The sequence below is a fragment of the Larus michahellis genome, chromosome 6, assembly GCF_964199755.1.
Source record: "Larus michahellis chromosome 6, bLarMic1.1, whole genome shotgun sequence".
NCBI classification, from domain to species: domain Eukaryota; kingdom Metazoa; phylum Chordata; class Aves; order Charadriiformes; family Laridae; genus Larus; species Larus michahellis.
Genome location: NC_133901.1, coordinates 39,988,515 through 40,013,373, shown reverse-complemented (window position 1 = coordinate 40,013,373; position 24,859 = coordinate 39,988,515). Strand labels below are relative to the sequence as shown.

The 24,859-nt window shown below is 40.0% G+C and overlaps 1 long non-coding RNA gene across 1 annotated transcript in view; it reads left to right on the top strand.

Annotated features, from left to right (window-relative positions):
* Positions 1–24,859, top strand: part of LOC141744851 (uncharacterized) — a 79,843-nt gene that overhangs the window by 44,102 nt on the left and 10,882 nt on the right. The window contains exon 2 of the long non-coding RNA XR_012587603.1: positions 23,842–23,989. This is a non-coding gene — a long non-coding RNA (uncharacterized LOC141744851). The remainder of the gene's footprint in view (positions 1–23,841; positions 23,990–24,859) is intronic.

Below are 24,859 nucleotides of genomic sequence, written 5' to 3'. Positions count from 1 at the left end.
CGCTGAAGCCTAAGAAGTATTTCCTTTGATATACCTTGGATCCCACTCATATTTGCACAATGCTGCAGGTAATAAATAGCTTTAGTCATCATGACAGGTGGCTGTCACTGTAACCCTTACTCACCTGAAGCTGCTACCACACCATGATGAAAGAGATGGGTGCTACTGGCTCTGGTCAAAAGAAGAAAAAAAATAATCAGAAACCCTTGGGACAGATGCTGAACATAGTAGCACTGATTTTAAAGAAGCTGCAGTGATCGGCAAGAGTTGAGTATTGAACCACATAAGGATATATAGGTCACCAGGGAGCTGATGTTTCAAAGAGTTCTGCTAGGCATTCCCTTTGACAGTTTTGTTGGCCTAGTTGGGAGCAAATAATGAGGAAAAATAAAGTGATTCAAGTGACCACTGTGTGGCACTTTTATCTCTCTGCTTCTCTATATTTACAAAAATCATCAAATATTTAGTTTTAGGTATTCTAGATGCCTTTCTCTTCTAAAAACATAAGGCAGGAAGTGTCACAAGAGTAGATGTTTTTCATGAGAGTTTCAGCATTTCCCCATTTGGACTTGGTTGAAAGTTCTGCTACAAAAGCTATTCTTGTAATACTGCCACTAGACACTTCGCCAAAATCAGAGAGAAAACAAACAGGTATCTTAACAAATATTTCCCCAACAATTGTAATGCACATTCACTTTGCTTTAGTTTTTAGACCAAAGAATGCAGCTGCTCTCACTTTACTGAGCTAATTCCCCACATTCTGACTACTATGGGCTTCTGTTTTTAAACTGTGCTGCCATGTGGCTGCATTTGAGTTATGCTCATAGCTCGTTTGGAATGAATAAATTGTAGTTGAGAGCTGGCCCCAAAATGCAGTACTAGAATGAGAGCTGTGCTTTGCTTTTTTGCCCCCCCCCCTTTTTTTTTAATGTGTGTGCGATTCATATGCAGAGGAAAAATCAACATAAATGTTGGTGGGCACATACACAAAAAATCAACTTTATGTGCCAACGCTTATCTTGTTCAGTTCTGTTTCTGCTGATCTTGCAGCAAGTGGTGATAAGAGAGTTCTTGTATTTTCGTAGCAGACAAATGGCTCACCTCTCTTGATGCCATACCAGCACCTCCACTTCGAGTCATGATAGGAATGTAATCAGGAATCAGGTAGTTCTGGTCCTCAGCTAGCTGGCCGTATATTCGGATTAGAGCTAGCTGGCACAGGCTAGAACAGCCCCATCTGTAAACTAGACTGCTCCAACCCAATCTGCTGAGATGGACTGATCCAAACCATCAGGGGCTGAGAGCAAACTCTTCTGCCTGGTCAGAGAGCATCTGAGTGTGAAGGAAAAATTGTTGTACTTCAATGATTTGTTGAGAACATTCATGATAGTTTGCAAACAATCATGTATATGTCACCATTCATATATATTTTAACATTTTGTGAATCTAACCTTTGGAATTTTTTCAAAAATTGCAGTGGTATTTGAATCAGTTTTAGACTTATACTAACAAGTCTGCTTGGGTTTTTTATTGTTCTGTACCAAATAACTGCTAGCCCATTTTGACCAAATTTAATGGAATGATGGAAGTCGGAGTTCATCAAGTTTTTAATGTTTCACCAACCAGAAGAAAGCTCTTATGTCACTTGGTAGATATCAGGGAAAGTCACAAAAATGTAGAAACAGCTACAACCAAAGTTTGCATACACCTTTCCAGATATTGAAGTCAATCAACTGCAACACACCAATCCTAAAGAAATTGGTCTGTTACCCTACTAGCGCGTTTGTGGGGCTGAATTAATTGGTTTCACAATACTTTCTGTTCTTTTCCCTGAGACATTTAATTGTCAAAAAGTTGTTTTTTACAGAATGTCTCTCGGAGATTGTCGGTTGCTCGGTATTGCCATTTCTAAATCTGTGGGAATTTGAGGGAATCTTTGAAATACTGTTGTAGACACTTAGGACTCATTTTGAAGACTTCCATGGCACTGCAGAGACTGAAGTATACATGACTTACTGAGTCAATGTAGCTCATGCTAATTGTCTGTGGACCTTAGTTTTAGCAATATATTGCGTTTCCTGTTCCGAGAGATCAGTGTAGTCAATAAAAGGCTGGTTTTTTTTGAATATAGGAAATAACTGAAATCCAAAATTGGATATCATTATAATAGACATCTTAGGAACCCCGCAGAACAAATGAGATTAGGTTATGTGCACAGGCCTTGTTAGAGGTGACTGACTCTATTCCTTTCCTGAAAAAGTTGTTTTACTTGCACACACGCGGTGCTAAGTAATTGCCTTATATCATGAATCCATTTTTCAATACAAATTGGTCTCATTAAAATTGGCTAGTGAGAGTTAATACAGCAAACTCTTCTAGAGAAATATGTTGCTGCATGTAAACAGGCAGTCTTAGATCTGCCTTTGCTGGCTGGCAAGGCAAAAAGAATTCCACTGTGTACCATGCAACAATATGTCATTTGCTTCTTACTTACAGCAACGTGGTAAGGCTCGCTGATATTACCAGACCTCTGAAAATACCCTGGAAACAGTTAAATTTCACAAGGACAAACTCTATTCCACTGTACCCCTGCCAGTCATAAGCAGCAAGAATGCTGTAATTTCTCAGGTGAGAGAGTTAGTGTGGTGAGTGTCAGCATGATTTATAGATCTTGATTTGTTTAGGCAAAGGGCAGTGTGTCTTTGTGTCATGTATACGTTGTGCATATCTGCAGAGACAATCAGTATTTGACTTTACCCTGTATTCCTGAGTAACTCTGTGCTCAGTACTGTTTGCCTTTAGCAAACATTCTTCACTGCTTTGCATTAAGTATTTTCAGTGATTGATAGTTTTCTTGTTCAAGGATTGATAAATGTGAATCTGCTTTTCATCTTGGCCTAAAGGGACCCTTGATGGAGTGGAGCTTTTAGGGTTGTTTTTTTTCTATAAGCTTTGAAAAGAGACTGAAAGGCTTGAAGACTTGATGTTGAGTCACTGGGGAATGCGAGTTAGAACGTGTGGCCGGTCTATCACTCATTATGTAGCATAATCAACTAAGTGACCAGTTCTGATGGGAATAAAAATGCTGTCAGTTTTCTCGGAAACAGTTTTCTCGGCGAATGAATATCCTTCGGCAGACTTCTAGCCAAACTCCAGTCTGAGAAACAAACTACGCTGTCTTTATGACTGAAGAGTAAAATCATAGGAGGCTTGTAGAGAAGCAGTAGAAAAAAAAAGGGCAGTTCAAAGAATGCATCTGTGTGCAGATCGGAGCAACTATTTTGCCAGGTCTTCAGTGGTAGTGGTTTTTTAGGTCTTCACTAAGAATAGTGATTTGAACTGTAGAAAAGCACATCTGCAAGGTTAGCTATGTGTGAGATCTAGGAGGCAAACCAATGGGGTCTGTCCCAACAGTATGTTACTGAGAAGGGAGCAGTGAGGGAGGGCATCGTCATACACAGTGATTCCAGCACCAGCCTACAGCACACCTGGGCAGTAATTCTAGTCATTGCCTCCTTGGCAAAAGGTGACTCCAAGCCTGACTGCTGCTATCGTCCCCTAGCTGTGCCCTGCTGTGTTTGCCCGGATGGCTCTTGAGCTCCCGACCCTCACTGCCTGCCTCAGTGTTAGGCTGCTGCATGAGGAAGGCAGCCTGAGAGTGCGTCTGCAGCACCCCGGCTGTTCTGCTTGCTTGCAAGCCTTTGCTGCCCCTGGTCGTGGTGGCCATCCCAGCCATGCTGTGGACAGCCAATGACTTCCAGAGACAGCTGGGGAAAAATAAACATGGAAAAATATGAGGCAGACTTGTTTGAAGTTAAGGGCAAGGAAGATAACTAAGGTCCTGCAGTCCCTTGTCCACAAGGAAAATCTGAGGTATATGAGTAAGTTTGGGAACTGTGAGCTTTTTATTTGTTGTGATTTAGGGTTCAAAAGAGAATAACCTGTTTCTCATAGCTCTGTACCGTGTGTCTAGGGTATAGATTTATGGACTTCTGTGATTTAAAAATGGAAAAACCAAAAAACAAACAACTGCACTCCCCAGCACAAACAACAAAACCACCAGGAAAAAACAAAGTCTTAACATAGTTAAAAAAAAACAACCACCAGCCAACCAAAAAGACTCCAACACAAACCAAAATGAAATAGGGGTTCATATCTGTGCCCTAAAACTGAAATATGCAGGTCTTGGAACATCTGAATGTAATTTGGAAACAGTGTTCAACAGAAGACAACAGATAAATAGACATTAAGGCTTAACCTATAAGATGCTTATTTAGATATTAAGGCTTAACATATAAGATGCTTATTTAAAACAAAACATCCAGGAAACTTTTAGTAATCATAGTGTTAAAAATAATAAATGTGAAGACAGAGCATTTAAAGGACAAAAAATCCCTTACGAAGTTAGCAGCATAAAAATCAAAACCTTCTGATGATCATATAGCTTTTGCATCAGAAAAATGTAAATAAGCGCTACTTATTGCTAAGCCAATTTAAAGACTTAGCTGAACATTAAATACACTGTTACACTAACAAAAGAAAGTTAGCAATGTCACTGATGGAGAACAACTATAATTTTTCAAGCTTAAGGTGGCAGCTTTGCCTAATGCCTGTAACCTCTTCCTTCTGCTCTGATGGATTCTGCTTTCCCTGCTGGCCTAAGAAATCTCACATCTCTTCATGTGAATCAGGAGGGAAAAATGCAACCAGAGGGGTAAAAAAAGTTGATTACACATATGGAACAAACAGTGAGTAATATAGCTGCTGGTAACAGTAGCAGAACATAATGAAAGGCTTAGTTTCAATATCATGCAAATGATATAAAACACATAAACAACAGGATGTGAAATGAAAACATCTTGAGAGGTAGGCAGGAGTGGGGAGAGAGGGAAAGAAAGTGTCCTAATACGTACCATATTAGCTTAAATGGAAACCTTCCTGAAAATAATTCTGTTTCCCTTGTTTGGCTCATTCATTTTCTGTTTTTACTTTTCCTTTTGCCCTCATCCTTATTTTCTGCCGTTGTGTTTGGAGGGAAGCGGTAGTCCTCAGCAGCCACACAGACTGCAGTCATTCCTGTAGTACTGTGAGTGCGTTCTCGAAAGAGAAGAGTAGCATATTAACGGAGAAGATACTCTGGGCCAAAGGAACCATGGTTGTCATGTATGTGAACAGTGAATCACAGCAGCTGAGCCAGAAAACTAATATCCATGTGTTTCTCATTTCCCAAATGAAGGGGCACCTTTTCAGGCACTATTTGAATGGCAGTGATTAAAGAGAATTTTCAGGTTAAAAGCAATTTCCTCTATATAATGGTGGATATGAATTTGTAGTGGGTATCTCGCCATCCATTAGATAACAAACTTGTTTGCTATGGAGGGAACAGAATCTTTTGAACCCTTTTAATTTGTCAAATACATGTCAAGAGGTATATAAAGAAAAAAAAGTACTGATAGAAGCTATAGAAGAAATTTATATATAACAGGCACCTCAAAAGATGTTTTTGTTTTGTATAGCAGTAGCATTTAATTTTCTCAAAATGCAATTTCTTTGAAATATCAAGTCTGAAAAACTTTTGGTATGGAATTTTAAAACTCCATCAGAATTTTGAAGTTTCACATTGGATTTCCATTTGGGGGACAGGAGTTATTTATATATCTACTTGACGTGAAACTAAACGATGAGCTGTTTTCCAGTGCAAGGAGCAAACATTATGATCAAGGAAAGGAAAACCACATTTACATTAGAACTAAGTATTTGCTGCTGTTATTGACTTTTTTTAATCCACTACAAACAAAAAAAAATATTTCAACTATTATGTCATAGCGCAACACTAGTAGGGGAGCATGTTATATTTGCTATTATTGGCAAGCTGTGAATAACACTTAGATCAATTTATGTTACTTTAAACAAAATATTTCCAAGAAACACTTATAAAAAAATAATTTAATTTCAATGTACTTTTTTCCCTCTATAACAATTTTTGCTAAGGTATGTTTTTATGTTGGGGTGGGAAGGCAGACTCTGCTGAAAACAGCATTGCTAAGGACAAGCTTTTATGCAGGTACACACATACATGCAAAATCTAATTGATTATTATCCGAAATAAGTCTAATACTACAGAAGGCAGGGAAGCTATGTAAGATGAACCTGGGAGGTGCCACCTGACCCTTAAGCCTGTGAACAGAATCAAAAAAGTAAAAACACTGTGAAACACTGTCAGCTGGACTCTCTGAAGGTTTATGGGAAGAATGGCCAATTTTTTTTGCATGGTTTGAAGTATCTTTTGTTCCCATGCAGGTAACGTGGCGCTGGACACACTGTGCTGTCTTTGCATATCCCAGCACCTGACCCATTAACCTGGTATTTTCTCTCCCTGCCCTGACAAGGTGCTAAATTTATTCCTACGCAGTCATAGTTCCCTTTTTTGGTGGGTTTTTTTTGTTGTTTTGTTTTGTATTGGTTTGTTGTTGTTTTTGGTGTCCTACCAACAGTTCAAGTCTGACAAAAGCTTCCATATAGGTCCACCCCACCTCTTGGCCATTCCTGATTTGAACCAGTGCGGTTCCAGTGATTTCAACCGCCCTGTATCTTCCCATGCTCGGGGCTGTGTCTCAGTGCTCAGAGAGGATGAACGTGGGTTGCCTAGTGCGCTACCATCCCAACTTTTTCTGGAGACTGAAATTTTACTATATATATAAGCAGAGAAAAGTGGAATGGAAGTCCTCTTTCTGGACTACTTTGCTTCTTTTTTTTTCCCCCACTGTAGCCTTTACCACTTTCCAGAGAAAATAAGTTAAAATGACCAAAATGAATCTCTTGAAACCTTTAATCAAAGTACTGGAATGAAAACAGGGAGCTTTAGAACTCAGAAGTCTTATCTGCAGGAGGGAGCTAATATCATCTATTCTTTAAAAAAAAAAATTCATATCAAACTGTTGAAGCGAATTTTCTTTGGGAAAGGAATTAAAGCAAAGTAATAGCTTAGGGCCAAATGCACTCCTTTACATTCCTTGATTTTACAGAGAGGCAGGGCAGGTGCAAAGTAGCTGAATGATTACAGAAGATAGGAGCTGCAGTGGTTCGGGTCTACGGCCTGCCATTTCATCTCGAGATCCAGCGAAAGCCTCTTCTCACTCCCTCACCTTTGATCTTTTAACAGGAACTAGGGAGCAGAGGTAGGGGTAAAGATACCAAGCAGCCAATTTCTCTTGCAGCCTTTAATTGCACAAGCAGCAGCTCCTGTTTTCTCCAAACGCTGTGGAGCTATTTCAGTCCTGTGCCTTTGGAGGGGAGCTGAGGAGGGATGGGGGCTGCTGTGGGAGGGCAGGCAGAGCCCCCTGGACAGTGAAACAAGCCAAGAAGGTACCAAGTGCTGACAAATGCCCAGGGTAAAATTTGGGGCTCTGTGCGTGCAGGATAAGAACATAGGCTAAAGTTACCGTAATAATCTTTGTCTTGAGATCATCAGTAGCAGATAAAACAGCTCCTGGAAACATGATATTTAAGCAAATACCCCCAATACTTTCGATTCAATGCAGTCTATATTTGGGTAGGGAGCACCATGCTGAACTAGTTATCCTAAGCTTGTGTTTCATGCATTGCCGCTTAGGCAGGCCAGCAAATAGCTCAGTAACACCACCTGAAATATCCTGGCATGTATCTGACAGCTCATTGAGAGAATGTCCTGTAAAATTGATGACCTGACTCCATTACTCAAGAATAAAATCGAGTTGGTGTTGCGAGGTAAACATTGGTAAGGGTGTTCGGATGCTGTTACAGGAAATGAAATCCTCTGCATATATGGCAATATTTATTTTACACTTTGCATGCTTCAATAGGAAATGAGCTCACATTTACCTTCTCTCTCTATAGCAAGAGGAACAGAGCTCCAGAGAAAGTACATCAGCGTTCTCCAAAGGTTTTCATCTTAAAAAGCTGTATCTCTGAATCCCTGTTGCTTTGCCTTACACTTCTGCATAGGATGGAGAGGGCAAAAGCCCTTTGAGATGCCCTTTCTGCTTGCGGACTTACGTGCTGCAGTGTTGTTGGGGGGGAAAGTGAGGGAAGCAAGAGTGTTCTTGCTGAGAGGAGCTCACTTCTTTCCTTGTTTTTTAGCAGTAGAGGCTCAGCCTGGATCCCAGTGCTCTGGTCCAGGCACTAGCTTCAGGAGAGGGGTCTGGGACAGGAGCTCCGCTGTGGCAGATGAGCACAGACAGTATTTCAGTGCCGTGCACCATGCCACACACTGCTGCGCTTACGGAGGTTTGCTACCCCAGTGGCACTGATGTTGCCTTGGTCAAGTTCTGTGCCCCACATGTGTAGTGTGGATTGCCCCAACACTGAGATTTCTCTTGGTCTCTAGGGAGCTGTCAGCAGCCAGCTTGCTTGTCACACTCCAACAACAACAAAACCCCACAACTAAAAAAATATTAGACTTCACAAATTACTTCTGCACTTAGCTGGCATAACTTATCCTCCTGATGCTCCTCAGATGTTTGTCCAATACGACTTTTCTGGCTGCATCTTTAATGTTATTGGAAATAAAAGTACATAATATGTTGCACAGGGATATAGACACCAGGGAAACTTGTGGCAATTCTGGATATCTTTGCATACATGAATGAAATTGATGTTCCTTCTCACTTACTAATCAATCTAAATAACACCATAATAAAGAAATAGGAGAGGAAAAAAGCCCTTTTGTAATTTATCTTCTTTTCCACCTTAGGATCATCTTTCTGCATTAGAAATTAGTATCATCTTTAAATACCGGTCTTGATCTGGTCCTGCTTAAGAGAACAGCAAATCCTAAACTGGAATGGAATATAAGACGTGCTCTATTTCTTACCTTGAACTCATTCATATACTGCACTATTCCTCATTCATGTGACCATAGTGTCCGGGACCTGAAATCTTTTCCCCAACAAAGCACAGTTATCCTGTAGAGCAAGCTGTGCTTGAGGAAAGTTTGCAAGTTGGACCTTAAAAGGGAAAGCAAACAGTGGGATTGGTTGTTTATAGAGATAATTGGGTAACACATATTTGTCAGATATGTTAGAGTTGAGTGACTTTTTTTTTTCCTCCTTAACGTAACACTCAAAAATATGATAGCAGAGAAATTATCTTATCCTGTTTCTTTATTCCTAGCTCAATAGTTGCTTTGGCTCCACAATTTAAAAAATACTTCCTTACAGAAAGCACTTATCTAACATAAATTTCTCTAGCATAAATTGACTTTATTTTCACAATAGCACCCTGAGCTGAGAAAGCTTTCAACCTTGCTAAATAGGTGGGGAAGAGGGAGAGAGAGGAAATGAAGTGCCTTGCTTACTTTTCTCAGCTACCTGTTGCTGAGAAGTCAGTCTTTCCTTCCCTTGTCTATAAAGGGACTGTGATTTTCATAAATACCAGGAAGATCCTTCCTTTCCTTTCGTCTCTCTAACAGTGGGGGAAGCTATGGCAGGCCACTGGGGACATGGAACACAAACCCACCAGCTTGTCACTGTTACTTTAGAAAGTAAATGTTTGAGCCTGGTGATGGTACAGGCAAAAGGGGGCTGTAAAATAGCTGGCCTCTGAGGCTTGGCTTGAAACGGGGAACACTCCAGTTTAACCAGGGGTAGCGTTATAATCAGGTAGTAAACAGAAGCTAACGCAAAAGACATGTAGCTCATGCTCTTTGTTCCTTCCCAGCAGCACTTGCTGGCCAGTATTTTTCTTCTAATATTTTTTTAGTCAATCTATTACATTAAAACCATATCTTAGGTAGACTCTACACCAGAAACCTTACCTGGTGGTTTAGCAACCACCATCATAAACATGAGGGAGCGAGGCATCTTGTCCCACCTGGAAGTGCGTAGAACCCAGGTGCGTGTCCCAGAGGTGCGTGTCCCAGTCGCTCTTAGCCAGAGTGCTGGTGTAGGCATTGCACCCAAGGACACATCTGCAGAAATGACATGGCGCAAGGGGAATGTGTTCTGCATGCTGTTGAAATTGCTGCTGAGCTCCTTCTATCTTTCAGAGCAAAGAATCTGGTCAACAGCCTTCATCTTACCATTCTAAACAATCCACAGTGAGAGGTGGGTCACCAGCTAGAGCTTCTTCTTGCGGCCAGTGGGCTGAGAGTATTTGCCCATATGGCCTGGGTTTTTATATTGTGTCTTTTCCACATAAAAAATGTGAGTACTCAGCACCAAATAGCTGTAGTTAAGCACTTTCATAATTTTTCTGCTGAAAGCTCTGAAGTGTATAAGTACATATCCAAAATGTATTCTAAGTGGGTTATGCCTTTGTTTTGGTTATGCTAACAACAAATACTTGATTTCTTTAGGCCACTCTTCAACTTTTCTCCTCATAGCATTTCCTAAGCATAATGCAACTCTGTTTTCCAACCTGTCTGTAACCATGGCTTTAATTTTTTTCCCTTCGCTAATGAAAAGAAAAATCAAATCAATTCTATCAAGCTACTGGTAAAGTACAGAGACCGTTTACCGTAATTAGGACATTGCATTACAGAAATGATCTAAAGAATCCTGTTAAATGTCATTGCTCTTAGCAAAGAAACCACAGAAGTTGAAATGGAAATGGAATTTTGAAAAGGAGAGTTGAGTAATTTACTTAGCTGCTCAATCATGTTCACTGATGTACTCATGAGCTGTGTTTTAATTTAACAAATTGGGGTTTCTTTCCGCAGTAAAAGATTAGGAGAAATATTTGATATAAACCAGGTAATTCTACACTTGCCCGCTCTTTGTTTAGCTGCTGTTACACCCCACTGTGTTCCTTTCGGCAGTTGGAACAATGCAGGTAATGACGAGGTGCATGATGACAAACACCTGCATTGTCTTGTTTCCTATTGATTTCATATGCCAGGTTCTTCAAACCACGACAGATAAACCCAGTGCTGATTAGAGTCCAATTCTCTACCATTTTTAAGGAATATACATTTCCTTCCAAGTAAGTCTGGCCCTTCAATCTTATCTATATGGATGTAGCCTGTATCATTAATTCATTGGGACTAGGTGCCTATCCTCCTGGACATGAGAACTGCCACCGTTGATTGTATTGCAAGACTGGAGCCTAAATAAGAACCCCTGTATTCTGCAGACAGGAAATATCATACGATGAAGATCTGCTTATATATAGCACCATTTGGGAATTAATCTTGCAATCAAATTGAATACAGGATTTACTCTGAAACCCCTTTCTTATATCTGAAACACATTACACTAACCTACATTTCTAAGAGGCAGGCGGCTCCTTCAGGGAAGTGTAGTTATTGGTCAGTTGCTAAGAGTTGGCAAATATACAATGGTAAAGACTTGGCCCTGGCTCCTTCTTTCCTTTCTTCAGAACTGGTGAGAGCAAACCTGGCCTGCACTCAAGGCAGAAATGTTCCATAGTTCATGGAATCCTTTGGATAAATTTTATTCTGCTGACTCGCTCACCGTGCCTGCTCTAGGCTTACTTGAATTCCTCACACCTTGGCTATATGCGTGAAACCCCCTGTTCTGCAGAGAAGAATTTGACCTTCTGTTCTTACTTTCCTCCCTGAGTAAGACTATATCCTCTTGTTAGCACAACTGTGTAGCCACATAAGAGCCCCTGAGCAATGTACAATGCGGAGGTGGTGATTTTGTTTAAAGTATTTTATTTTTTCATCCCTTATAGAAACATTTCCTTAGATGCTGGACTGTCTGTATTTTATAACATAAAAATCAAATGCAGGTTGGGATGTGAAGGAACTTATCCCTATAGACACAGAGTATAATACTGAATATATCAACTGTATCTCTCCCCAATATGTCCAGAATTTTGAAAGAAAAGGATCAAGCAGTTCTTTAAAGTTCAGATCCTGAAATCGATAAATTTTTATCTGCCTCCATCTGCCCTCCCCCACCTGCTATTTAATGATCTCTAAATATCTTTAGATAGAGAAATGTATTGTGGTATTTTGGACTGACCTGGTTTGAGGATAAAGTACACTCTGCAGAAGAAACAGGAAAAGAAAGTGAAAAGAACACAAAGGCAAACATTCAGGGGTGATCAAACACGCCATATTTGTAGACAGACAGGGTGTCAGGGTGAAACAGATTATGAAAGCATTAAGGTCTGGCAATTGAAAGGAAAGTAAAGAGTGCTTTTGATAGTTAAACATTGAAACTTTATTGAAAAAGGGGTTGGGGTTGTAATGAAAACAACATCTGGCTGTGATTGCTAAAACTTGATTGCAAGAGGGAAAACTGAATGATGTTATCTCACACTGATTGACATAAAAAAAACTTGAAAAAATGGACATTAAAAAGGAAAGTTAGACAGATGTAGCAAAGTAACAGCTGCTGGAGATGGACAAGCTTTCCCTAGGGACACATTGCCAAGGAAAAATAAGAGCCTTATTCTGATTGCCTGCTGCTACAAATCAGCATTAGCTCCACTGAAGTCAAACGAGTTGTGCCAGTGCAAAACTGGCATAAGATCAGAATCAGGTATTGAAAGCAAAGCAAAGTGATAGAATATGGCAAATTTCTATCAAGAATCTAATTAGTTTGGTGGTGTTGTCGTGTGTAGCTGAGTTTGTAACCAGGTTTATTTTTTATGATTGATGAACATATTCCAGTATTGGCAGCATGGTCGGATATTCCACCAGGTGAAACGCTCAGAGGACAATTCTAGACATACAAAGCAGAGAAAAGGGTAAGCACAGGTTCTTCCTGTTGTACCATATCTTGGTGACAGCAAATTGGTGCTCACCTATTCTTTTGGGTGTAAGATGAGGGCAGAAGGAAGATGAGTCAAGCCTGCTGTGCTCCTCATCGTGTTGAAGGCTCCTCAGCAATAGTTTCCACTGATGGGAGGATGAGTGTTCCCCAATCCAGGATTGCCTGGCTTTGAGACATATCCAGATCCCCAGCTCTGGAGCACTCTCCAAACTTTGCAGCCCAACACGCTCATGCCTCTGTGGAGGTGCACAGGTTCTGGGTGTGCTGCTTGGACTAGGAAACAGGCACACCAGCTTCCTGCTGCCGGCAGCAGTTACAGAACTGACACTAGTATCTGCTTTGCTGAGCTTCCTCCAGTGTGAGGAGCTCCTTATGTGTATGAGTTTCATCCCCAGCTGAGTTAAAATAAATAAACAAGCAAATAAAGCCTGCAAACAAGAAAACGTGCTTTCCAGCCAGCCTTCCATATTACATTTGCCTAAACAGTTCTTTTGATTTATAGGCGGTTTTTATTTTTCATTTTGAACTGTGACTGTGTGTTAAGGGAAAGCAGTTTCTTACCATCTTTCTTAACTTGCTCTAAAGAGTATGGGTGGGGGCCACTGCGTTCTGGTGAATAATCCCTTATTCTCTACCTCACGGACAAACGTCTGTGAGACAAAGAATTAGAAGTGAGTGGGAGCAGACTTAAAAAGCTGTGGTAGGGAGAGAGGAATATGACAGAACTAGGAAGGGACAAAGTATTGGAAAATCAAAATGGATTTCCAAAATAATCTTTTAAGAGGCAGTTGGTAATGAAAATGTTTTAACGCAGTGTTTTGGTTTTATGTGACACAAAATAATATGCTCATAGCACTGTGATGCAATTCAAAGAAAGAGGGCAGGAATGGAAACGTTTGGAAGAAGGTTGATATTTAGAGCCGAATTTGCACGGTCTGCTTCATACAGCTATCTTGAGTTGGTAAATCTGGAATCGGGAACACACATATGGCAGTTCAGAGCAATTTATTGCAACTTCTATCCTATTTGCTGGAAAACCATAAGGACCCTAGAGAAACTAGCCCTCCAGCATGAGTGCAGAAAGTCAGGTGCCCCAAGCAGTGACGGTACCCCATTAGTGCTGCCCCACAAGTGCAGGGCAGCAGGACAGAACATAAGTCCATTCAATTTTACCTGCTCTCAGAAAAAACGTGAGATTAAATAAGTCGCACCACTGCTAACTATTGGCTAACAGAAGAAAGGATGAATGCTCTGCCTCCCTTTCTCATCAGGCAGTTAACTGCATGCTTCCTTTGCCAACTTATATGTACTTTGTGCTCCAGCAAATTTCTTTAAGCTGGCAGGAATAGAGGTAATGTCTCTCATCAATCGGGCTTTCATCCTGTTTCATCAAACTTCTTAAGCTTTTTTTTTTCCCCCCCCCGTCTTTCTGATTTGTTTCTGAATCTTCTGTCTCTTCCTCTTAGACCTCCTCCAGAGTGTTGTACAGTGGTTTCCTTCTACAGAAACTAGATTTGTGGGATCTATAGCATAGAGGGATCTGCTTTACAGTGACGGTTAGCCCTTGGGTATCAATATATGTTTTCCATGCTAAGGAAAAAGAAAATCTGTTCACTTTTTGTATTGTGTGCTATTGTTCAAAGTGTAGTATCAAGCTCAAGGGGGTCACCAAACTGAAAGCTATCACGTAGCAGTGCTTTCTTGCTTTACAGGCAGAATAATTTCCAAACAGATTATTGACCCTGGCAAGAAATAGCAAAAGCGTGCACAAACCCTTAGTAAAAGATTGTGTTCAGGAAACTAGTATCATCCAAGTAGTTCTGAGGTTTTAGGTGGTAAGGTAATGGCACAAAATTAATCTCCTCCCAGTTTGAATCCATTTATGCTAATTGATTTTAAATCTATTTTGTGGTATCAGGAGGCAGCAACCATATCTGGAGGCCTGGCACTTGTGTTAGTTGGTTGTTTAATGCTGTCTGTAAGTCTGCCCTTTCTGCTTCTCTGAACTTAGGGAGTCTCATATTAAGCTTTACCACCTTCACAGAAACGTGCTGTAAATGAGTTTTTTTTTTTCTAGGACAGGGTACACACGTGGGAACCTCTCTGCTGGTCATCTCAGAATGTATTAAAATGGCCAAGTGTAGGTAGCCCAGTGTGTGCTCTCCCATCGCCCAAGCTGATGCCCAAAGCAAACATCAGCCTGGGAATCGCAGATGGCCTTCCTCTCCATGGCCCTGGTACCAAGCTGGCACAGCTGCCTGGAACCAGCTTGCATCCAGCTGACTTGAAGTGCAACCAGAACTGCCTGTTTCCATAGAGCTACCTTTATGTGGTCATAGAATCATAGAATGTGTTGGGTTGGAAGGGACCTTCAAAGGTCATCTAGTCTAGCATTAGTCTTACATTTGCTTTGTGATGGAAATAGGCCATTTTGATAGCAATTATTCATACAATAATATTTCAAGTCTCCATATTCTTTCTGACATTGCATGTTGCCTAATCATTTTCTTGGCATTTTTAGAAAGCTCCTTTTCTCTTTAACCATGTACCAAAGGTACCCATTTCTGATGAATTAGAATTCGTGGCTTACTTGGCCTTCATAGGAATCTAAAGAAATGGTAACTGCTCTTGAAGCATAATTTCAGTATTTAGTTGCAATTCCAGTTTATTACAGTTGGTGTCAGTTATAAATTCTTTCAGAATTCCATCCCTAAGTGGAAAGCTCATCAAATTACTGATTTCTATTAGCTGTGTTTAGTGTCTGTAACTAAAGTAGTTTAGAACCTTGTAAATAGGTTCTAAACAAAAATTCAGCTTCATTTCATCAGGCTTGAAACATGGAGTGAGTCTTGCAAGACCTATAATACATTGCTTGTCTTCTTGCTTGTCTTCTATGCCATGTACTTGAGGTCTTTTCCCTTTCAGAAAGTCAGCACTTTTCTGTCTGCCTGCAATCATAGGCACTTTTTTTATATGAGGGTAGTGATGGATATCATGTCAGATTGCATTGGATATTGTAGATTGCAGGGTTATTATTGGGGAATTTACTTGCATGATAATTTAATTATTCTTTACAAAATTATATCTTAAAACATACTTTTTTTGGCAAAGGTTACCCCTTTTATTTCTGACCAATGTCTAAAATAATGGAGCCTTGAGCTGCACTGGAGTGTCTTGCTTATATTTAAGCATTAGTTGATAATGTTTTTATGCATCATGTAAATCTTTACATAATGAAGTGCTTTGGCATTCCTCTCATGCAGTTATATTTGCTTTTTGATGACAAACTAAACTGTCACCAGTGTGTGTAGCATTCCAAGTGCCCTCTACCATTCCAGCCTGATTTGCTTCGAACTTGTGTGGTTGTATTTTAACTCAGGAATATAATATTAATGCACTTACTGGAAATACCGACTACTGAATACTTAACCCTTCCCAACTGGAATACCTGTGGGTTAAGTGTGGTTTTTGATGTACAGAAGTGCTACTTTCCTGTTGTCTCTCAAAGGACTTGCTCCCTGTTACTTCACAATTGAATTTGACCCTCAGTTTGCAAGTCCCCACTCTTCTTTTCTTCTGATATGCAGTGATCTGTGACAATAGAAATAATGTTCAACCTTGTTTTGTCTTGTTAACAGCATGTGGTTAGAATATTGTGCTGCCATTTCAGTAATATTTTTTACACTTGTCCCCTACTGTCTTGGCGGGTTGCCAGCACAGTGATTTATGCTTTGTTTGCCTCCAGATGTGATTATTGCTGTTCTTTCCTGGATGGGCTGTCCGACTTCTTCGCAGATTAAAATGCTGGAGCTCTCAAATCAGGGACTTGCTTAAACTAATTTTCAGGGAAAATGAGCATAAAATTTCCTAAAGGAACAGAAAACACCTGCATAAAATTTTGATTTCAATAAAAATTTGAAACTAATTTTTCTTGGCTTTAAATGATGATGTAAGCTAGCAGAGATTCAAAATATGTAACCTCATCTTTCTAAATGCAGCCCTGGGCTGCGTTTTCTAGTCAAAGGAAACTTTTCTACAACACTTAGCATGTTTAATAAAAACCCACACCTTTATTGTGAAAAGACAGCTTAAACAGAACATTTTTATAAGCCTTTGATTTCTTTCTTCTTTCACTTTAAAAATTACTTTAATGCCCACTTTAAGATGTGTCAAACTTCAAGGAAGTTAGAGTTTTAGATCCCTAACCAGTGCTGCATTCAGAGCACTTAACCTTATAAATATCTTCTGTTTCAAATAAGACTCCCTTTTCCCCCCACCTTCCCCAAGTATCTGTGGACAATAGTTGACCTAAACAACTATTGAGATCAGGCATGTTGGAAGCGAACACAGAACTAATCATGCTTTAGTGACCAAAGGAAAAGAATTTTGAATAAATAAATAAATAAGATTATTTTTAATCCTTCTAACCTTCTGTATCCTCCCTTCTATCTTTCTATCAAGCTTCTCCCAATATACATGCTCCCAAGTTTCTTGGTTTTAAATGTGTATTGCCTCTGGCTTTGCTATGAATGATACACCAGCATAGTTTTCCATAAGATGTAACAAGAAAATGCATTATTAATTTGGAAGACATATGAACATCTTTAGAGGAAATGACTTGAATTCAGACATCTGGAAAACGAAAGCATTATGTATTGACCTAGTGTAATTTGCTATGATGCTGGTAATTTCCTATTCATTTGCCTTGGTACCGGTGAAAAGAATATTGTATTTAAAAACAGAACTGCTTGTACTGTATTATTTAGAACAGTACTCCAAATCCAGAAATGGCTATGGAGAGCCACTGCAGCTATATCTAATCAAGCAAGACACATTCCAGTTACATTGCCTGTAAGTGTACAGGGTCAACGTGTATTCATTTGCAAAGGCGTTTTCACTTCTGTAGCAACAGGAGGCAGATCACCTCGGTAAACTTATACCGGTTAGTGCAAAAATGCCCCACCAGCTACAAGAAATCGGTGCTTTTTACCAAGTCCCTGTACTGGTTAGCCCCTGGAAGTCCCTGCCCCAAGGCAAAAAGGGCTTTTTAAAATTAAATAAATAACTGAAGGAAAACATGAAATAGCAATGTGCATGTCTAGCTTGCAATTCTTTTTATTAAGAGCAGAACTGCGTCGTTTGTTCTTTAGGATCTGTTTGCGCTACCTTCAATTACTCTCTGAGAGCTGCTCGGATCCGGCCTCCGTGTCATTGTTTGTATTGCACAGAAACATGAATCAAGTCTGTCAGGCTTTTGATGTGTGCGCCAAGTCAACGGCGCAGTCATTGTAAGTACTTATCAAAAACCTCTCCCTGGTGTCTACCAACGAAGACAGAGCAATTTTTTGCCCCTTTGCTTGTTTTTAGCACTCTGTGGAAGACTCCTTTAAAAGTGACATTTATTTGTCAGCTGGAAAAAAATAATCTCGTCAGGTGTTGTTCTTAATTATAGATTTTGAGATTTATGAAGTTTACATTTTTTTTTTCACTTCAGGACATCATGTCTCAAAAAGCATAAAGTAAATATTAGAGCTAGCGTTGCATTTTTATGTGTTTTTACTTTGGCAACTACCTTATAAAATTGCTCTACTTATAAGGAATCAGACCTAGCAATAGTCCTTCCAGAAAGCAGAGGTTTGGACAGGTTGGACGTTTGCTGAATCCCAAAATACAGTTAAATACAAGCTATCCTAATCTCTTTATAGAAGAATATTAAGCTGGCATTGTCAGTTTAATTTCATCAAAGGAATAAATGTCCTGGTGCCCCAGGGACTCCAGGAAAAGGTATTTTGAGTTTTGGTCATTATGCCAGGCATAATAGTCCCTTTTCTTCTGAATCAGTGTTATGGTCTTAAAATAGGAAAAGCAGCAGCATACAGAAAATAATATATCAAAACCCCATGCACTTTAATTTGGTTCTCTGTAATGGAAAAAAGCTCTGAGACAAGATAAAACTACGGTAAAATTCCAGCACTGGAAGTTAGGAGGTCTTTGTTTCTGTATCTAATATTGTTAATCTGGTAGCTTTAATTAGACTCACGGGTTTAGTTCTGCCCTCCTTAAACTTCAAAGCAGTCCTAATTGCATAGTTGATGCTGGTGTCACAGTTTAAGACCAAATGACAGTGCAGGGACTAGATAGATTTGGATACCAAAACGCTTCAATCATGGATATATGCAGTTTTTGGAATTTCACATCTTCCCTGTTCTGTGGAAGAGCTGGCACAGTCCAGTAGAGAAATCAGTGGGTTAGCTTAATTGTTCCAGTCACACCACATGTCCTTCTTTAGATATGACCATCCTTTTCCTCGCAGGCGTCCCTGGAGACTGAAAAGATGGTCCCAAGACCAGTCACAGGGCTGTGAGTCCCTGGCTTCTCTCCCCGCGGGTCTCCAGGCACTGTCAATAACAGCATCGGGCAGAGAATACCCGGTTCTTTGCCGGCTCATTCCTGCACTCGGTGCCCGAGCACCGCCTCAGTGTTGCTGGTGCTCACAATCTGCTCCTCTCAAAGGTTCCTCACCATAAGTGACTTCTCCATTCTTATTACTAAATTACTCCCTTATGCTGTAGGGTTAACCTGCTACAGCAGGTCATTCCCTTTAAAACAGGTCTGCAGTGAATTTCTCAAATATGTACTTATTCATTAGATGCTAGGTATTAACCCTGGAATTACTGTATTTAAATTCTTACCTATAGCCCTACAGTCAGTTTTTTATCCCTTTTATTGCATTTAAAACAAACAAACAAAAAACCTTCCTAACTACGTTGCTGCTAATGACATTTGCCATAAAGCTTCAGCTGTATGCTTAGTGCAACAAAATAACCGCACTAACAACCACCGCCTCATCCCTGGCCCCATTGAAACAACAACAAAAAACCCTGCGGCTTTATATAATGCAAAGATTTCTCAATTGGATTTGATCCAATTTATTTCCAGTAAGTTTCACAGTCAGGAGAAAAAAAAAAAAAAGTTGCTCTGTGTAAAGCATAATAAAAAAATAAAGTTTAATGGATTCATTTGCATTTTTCTATCAGTTATCCATGATTCATACTTACATCTTGGAATACAATACATAGATGAGTCATACAGAACAGCCTCTGCATAGGAAATTACACTGTCATTTTAGAGTAACGTTGCTTTCCCAAACTGAAACAAAGATGGGCCACTAGTAATCACAGATAAATCTCCACAGAGTTGGAGTACTTGTTTAGAAAACCCACTCCCCTCTCTGTATGCCAAACCAGAGCCTGATCCAGAGCATATGGAGTACACAGTTACTAATTCCCGTTAGCTCTGATGGTCCTGGGAACCTCTCAGGCTCACCACTTCAGCTTATATTTTTTTCTAGGAACAAGATATCTTAAAGGACAGCTTGAACTTTGGTGTTCTGACTGAGCCTCCTTCCAGGGCTCTTCTCTTTTTCTTGGAGCTGTATCTACATCTGAAGTCAGGTAGGTAGGCCTCAGACTTCATGTCTGTACCTCTCTGGTACATGAAACTGTTACAGAGCACGCTCTTAGTGATCTTTAAAAGTGGCTTGCTGAGAACAGCAAAGTCAGATGTGTGTGCCAGGACAAGGTCCTTCTAAAGTGGAACTACTGGTGTGACAGCCAGTGGCTGTTCCAAATTCGATAGGAAGCTGAGCAGTATCTGCCTGAAGAACTGCAGTTATTGAAGCACGCTGTCTAGGGAGATGGAATTACCACTTCTAATACAAGACCTTTGATGAAGCAGTGTCCTTTGTACATTAATGTGCCCTCTTAAAATTTCTGGAAGCTCAGAGAATAGCCTTGTCATCTTGTTCTCTTCTCTATGAGATCATAATTCAAGACAGAAGGAAAGAAGCCCAAGAGCTTCCTAGCTTATCCAGGGTGCTCTGAGTACTCCTGAATGATGGAAATGGTAGAAAGAGAAAGAAAATATCATACCAACAGCATCTGCTGACTGCCAAATACATTGTAATTCCCTAGCCTTTTAAATAAATGCTATTCATATGCATTGCAAAGCCTGCAGGAGGAGGAGCTAAACATACCAAGGTTTGAAGCTCTGTACTCAAGAGGCTGGATATCATTCAGCCTGTGGTTTCTGAGTCCAAATATGAGTAAAACACAAATTTTCCTAAATCCTGGAAACACAAGACTGCACGCCTTTAATCACTGGTATATAGTTTACCTGATTAGTGTTTTCAGAGCATTAATAAAACTCACAGAGGGAAAACAGACATGAAAACTAGAGTATATGCATGAAATATCAGCGATTATGTTATAGATGCATCTGAGAATTGTACTTTATTCAAGTCAGGATCTAATCCAGCTTCCATTAAGTCAGTGGGAATTTTGCCAACGAAAACAATAGTAACAGGATCTGGCCAAAATAATTTAATCCACCCTCTTCAGCTGCTGTGCTCACAGCAAGAATGTTGCCATTAAGAAGTTTATATGGACATAAATATTCACTTTAATTTCCCAGAGTTTGTCTACTTGCTTAAAATTGCATTTGTGATTAAAAAAAAGAGCAACACAGTGTATTATGGCTGCATTTTAATCACTATAGGTTCAGGAATAAATAGAAAAACAGTTTAAATATTTTATACAGATTATATTGCAATCTTGAATTAACAATTCATTTTGGAGTTATTTCTCTTTCTTTCTGTGTGTGTTGTTTTTTGGGTTTGGTTTTTTTTTTATTCTGTTGGTTCAGGTTTCTAAGCTACTATGTGAGGGTGACTGTGATGGGTTTGGATTTTTTTTCTCCTCTAATTGCATTCTGGAAAATTGTCACTATGTATGTTGTATCACTGAATCACATCTTGCCTCATGCTGTGATTTCATTCCAAGAGGAGGAAAGGTTTAGGGGTGTATCATAGTAAGACCGTGTTTAATAGGCTGCTACAAACCATTGAAGGATGCAAGACATTAACACTGGGAAGTCTCCAATAGCTGAAGAGGTTTTGAAAACAGTATTCAAAGGTTCACAAAACCAGACCTTGCTCGTCAGTGCTGCCCGTGAACTTCATTAGGAGCTGCCCAGCTTGGGAATTGCTCAGGTTTACCTCTTTGGCTTAGAACTTCCTCAGGGAGGAGAAAATGCCTTGTTTGTAGACCTGGTGGCTTGTCCCCCTGTGCCTGGCACCTGTTCTGAGCTGACTTCCAAATGGGTAGTACTTGAGTAGATCTGCAACTCTACGCCCTTCATTTTCCTCCCTTTCCAGGGTACAAGACCCGGTTGTGAGCTGTGTAAACACTGCAGCTGCAGTCAGCCCTTCACAGAGAAGGCAAGAACTGGTATGCTCCAATACAGGCTTCCAGATTTCTCAGGAGTGTTGGGAAAATGTAGTTGTTCTTCTGTTGGCTGGACATGGAAGGGAACAGCTCAGGAATCTGTAGGGGACAACCCGGAGTGGTGAATTAGTGGTGAGTTAGGGGCTGTAGCAGGTGCTCCTGCTGCCTCACTTTACAACCTGCACTGTGCCCATCTACAGGCACCAGTGCAGGGTATGTTACACCTCCTGAAATTGCCACTGAAAGCATTTGGGATTTGAAATAATTGTCTCTGGTTTGTTTGCATGACAGCTTGGAGTGAAAGGCAGCAGAAGCAAACCAGACAGCGTGCACAGTGGTTGCCATTTAAGAGTTACCATGTGTCTAATAGTACCTTGCACTTACAGTGTCCGTGTCCTGTTTTAGCCAACTTCAGGGACCAGAATAACCATATCTTCTGTGCCCCACCACCTCTCTTCCCTTTTTTCCTCTTGATGCCTCCACAACCTTGTAATATCATCTTGTCCTTTCTTACTGAAGTTAAAAAGTCACCGAAACTTCAACTCTTCTCCTCCTTCCTGCCTTCCCTCTCCTCTTTTTCTCCTTTGAGTCTAGCTGTACTTTCTTCTGTTTCTGAATCCTTGAGAATTTTTGGAGGCTAAACTAAGGCAAAACACCCTTTTATGGCCTCACACAATGGCTAGTGTTCTTATTAGGCAATCTGTTAATTTTCCTATCTTAGTTTTAAGTACCAAGCAAAAGAAAATCATCTTGGTGAGGCCTAGGCCAGGCGGAGGGGAATGCAGGAGGCAATAACATGCCTGCAGTGTGTACTGTCGTGTACACGCATTTCAGTTGCCTAATGATGCCACAGAGAAATTGTGTATCTGGACCCCACCTCCTCATAGCCAAACTTTAAATTCTGTTTTGGATTTGCTCTATGTTTCCTATTCTTGCCAGAGTCTTGGATGCGGTTTTGGTGGTGGTATCCGAACCCTTCTCTCTGCTGTTTCTGCTGGCTTTGATACTGTGGCTCACTTTGCTTTCCCCTCATTGTCTACTCTTGGTTTCTATGACTATCTCTGTATTGCAGTGTAGAGATATGTGCCTTACCTATGTTGTTTTTTTTTTTTTTTAAATGTTAATATTATAACTGTAAAGGCTGTTACCCAGGAAATATTTGGATCATTTCACAGTGGATATCTGAATCCTATTAGTGGGTAGTGAAGGTTACAAAATTTCATACTCTGTCCTAAAAATATTTGGAAGGATTTTATGTGTCTCTCTGCAAAACCGTTTAATTCTACATTCTCACTATCTGGTTATAAAGTTGATTGTATATTAGTTTTGGTTTATGAAAAAGAGACAGCAAAATTCAATGGATTGAATTAAAATCCTGAATAGGAAATGAGATACAAGAACATTCCTCCTGGATATATTGAGTTATGAGTTCTGCGACTGAACATTATTTTCTATTTATATTCAGTAAACCATTTATTCCAAACAGATTAATTACAAAGATGACTCTGAAAAGAAAACAAGATCTCTCAACATATAGCTCCTTGATTTTTGGGGGGTGGGTTGGTGGGTTTTTTGATTACCCAACCTATTGAGAGAATCCATGAATCTTTATTAAACTACTTAATGGCCTGGAAACACATTACAACAACATAGTAGCTTATTTATAGCCATATAAAGTTGAATTGCTTTTAATGAGACATTTGCATACAATTATTGCAATCACACTGAAACGGAACAGCTACCTCAGCACATTTTTGAGACTTTGACTGAAGAACTCTGAGGATTTCCCTCTGCGGCTGTTGGAAAAACTGAAGTTCTTCTGACCTGTCCTCCAGGATGTGGTACACGCACTACAACCCTTTCTGGAAGGAGGGAGCCCATGTTGTTCCAAATTGAACTGTAAACACCGATTCCCCTGAGAAGTCCAATAGGCTCGGCGCAAAATATGAGTAACTAATGTTTTCATGGATGTCAGCTCTCACAGTAAGTCTGTTTTCTATTTCAATTAATATTTTGCATAAATCAGTGTCTCAGTAAAATAAGCAATACCAGACTGAAAAGAACACAAGGCAACTGTAATTAAGCCACATGTTTAGCAATGTGCTGAACAAACAATGGAAAAAATTACTCTTTGGTTACTAAATCAATTGTAATCAACCTCATTCCGCCCACTCATCCACCTCTGTGAGGGGATAATACAGCTGTAGATATCAGGAACAAATCCAGCAACTAAATTAATAAAACAAAATTGGTGGTTCAGCTACACGTGTTGGCATGAATGTACTACTCCCTACAGCTTTATCTCTACAAACATCTTTTTGCTCCCAGAGGGCACTTTAAAATACATACTGTTAAAATAAATATAAAGAAATTACTCAGCCTTATAATTATAGCATCTTTTAAGAGTTTCTCTGCCTGTTGCCCAATACTTTGAAATATGATGGATTGTTGCTAATAAACTATTTATCTCCAATAGTCAAATATGACCTATGGGCTTATATTGCTTTAATCTATAAAAAGTGAATAAGGGTATCAGAATATCAGGTGTCAGTTTGCTGTCAGGCAGCTTGTCAAGCTCAAAACAGTCACACATAAGATAGGGGATTCAGTGGTGCAGTGACTACCATCAAATGGTATAGGATAACAAGTCAATATGGTTCTGCCACTTTGATGTAAATACAGGATAGTACAGGGTCATCATTCATCAAACCTTCCCTAATAGATGTGGCAGAGGAAAGGTATTTCCTGCCTGCCAGAGTGAGGGGGGAGATGCAAAGGGGTGGCTTCATCATCTTCTGTAGCCTGAAGCCAAAAATTACATTCTTGTTAGCTACACGAAAGGTTTGGCAACCG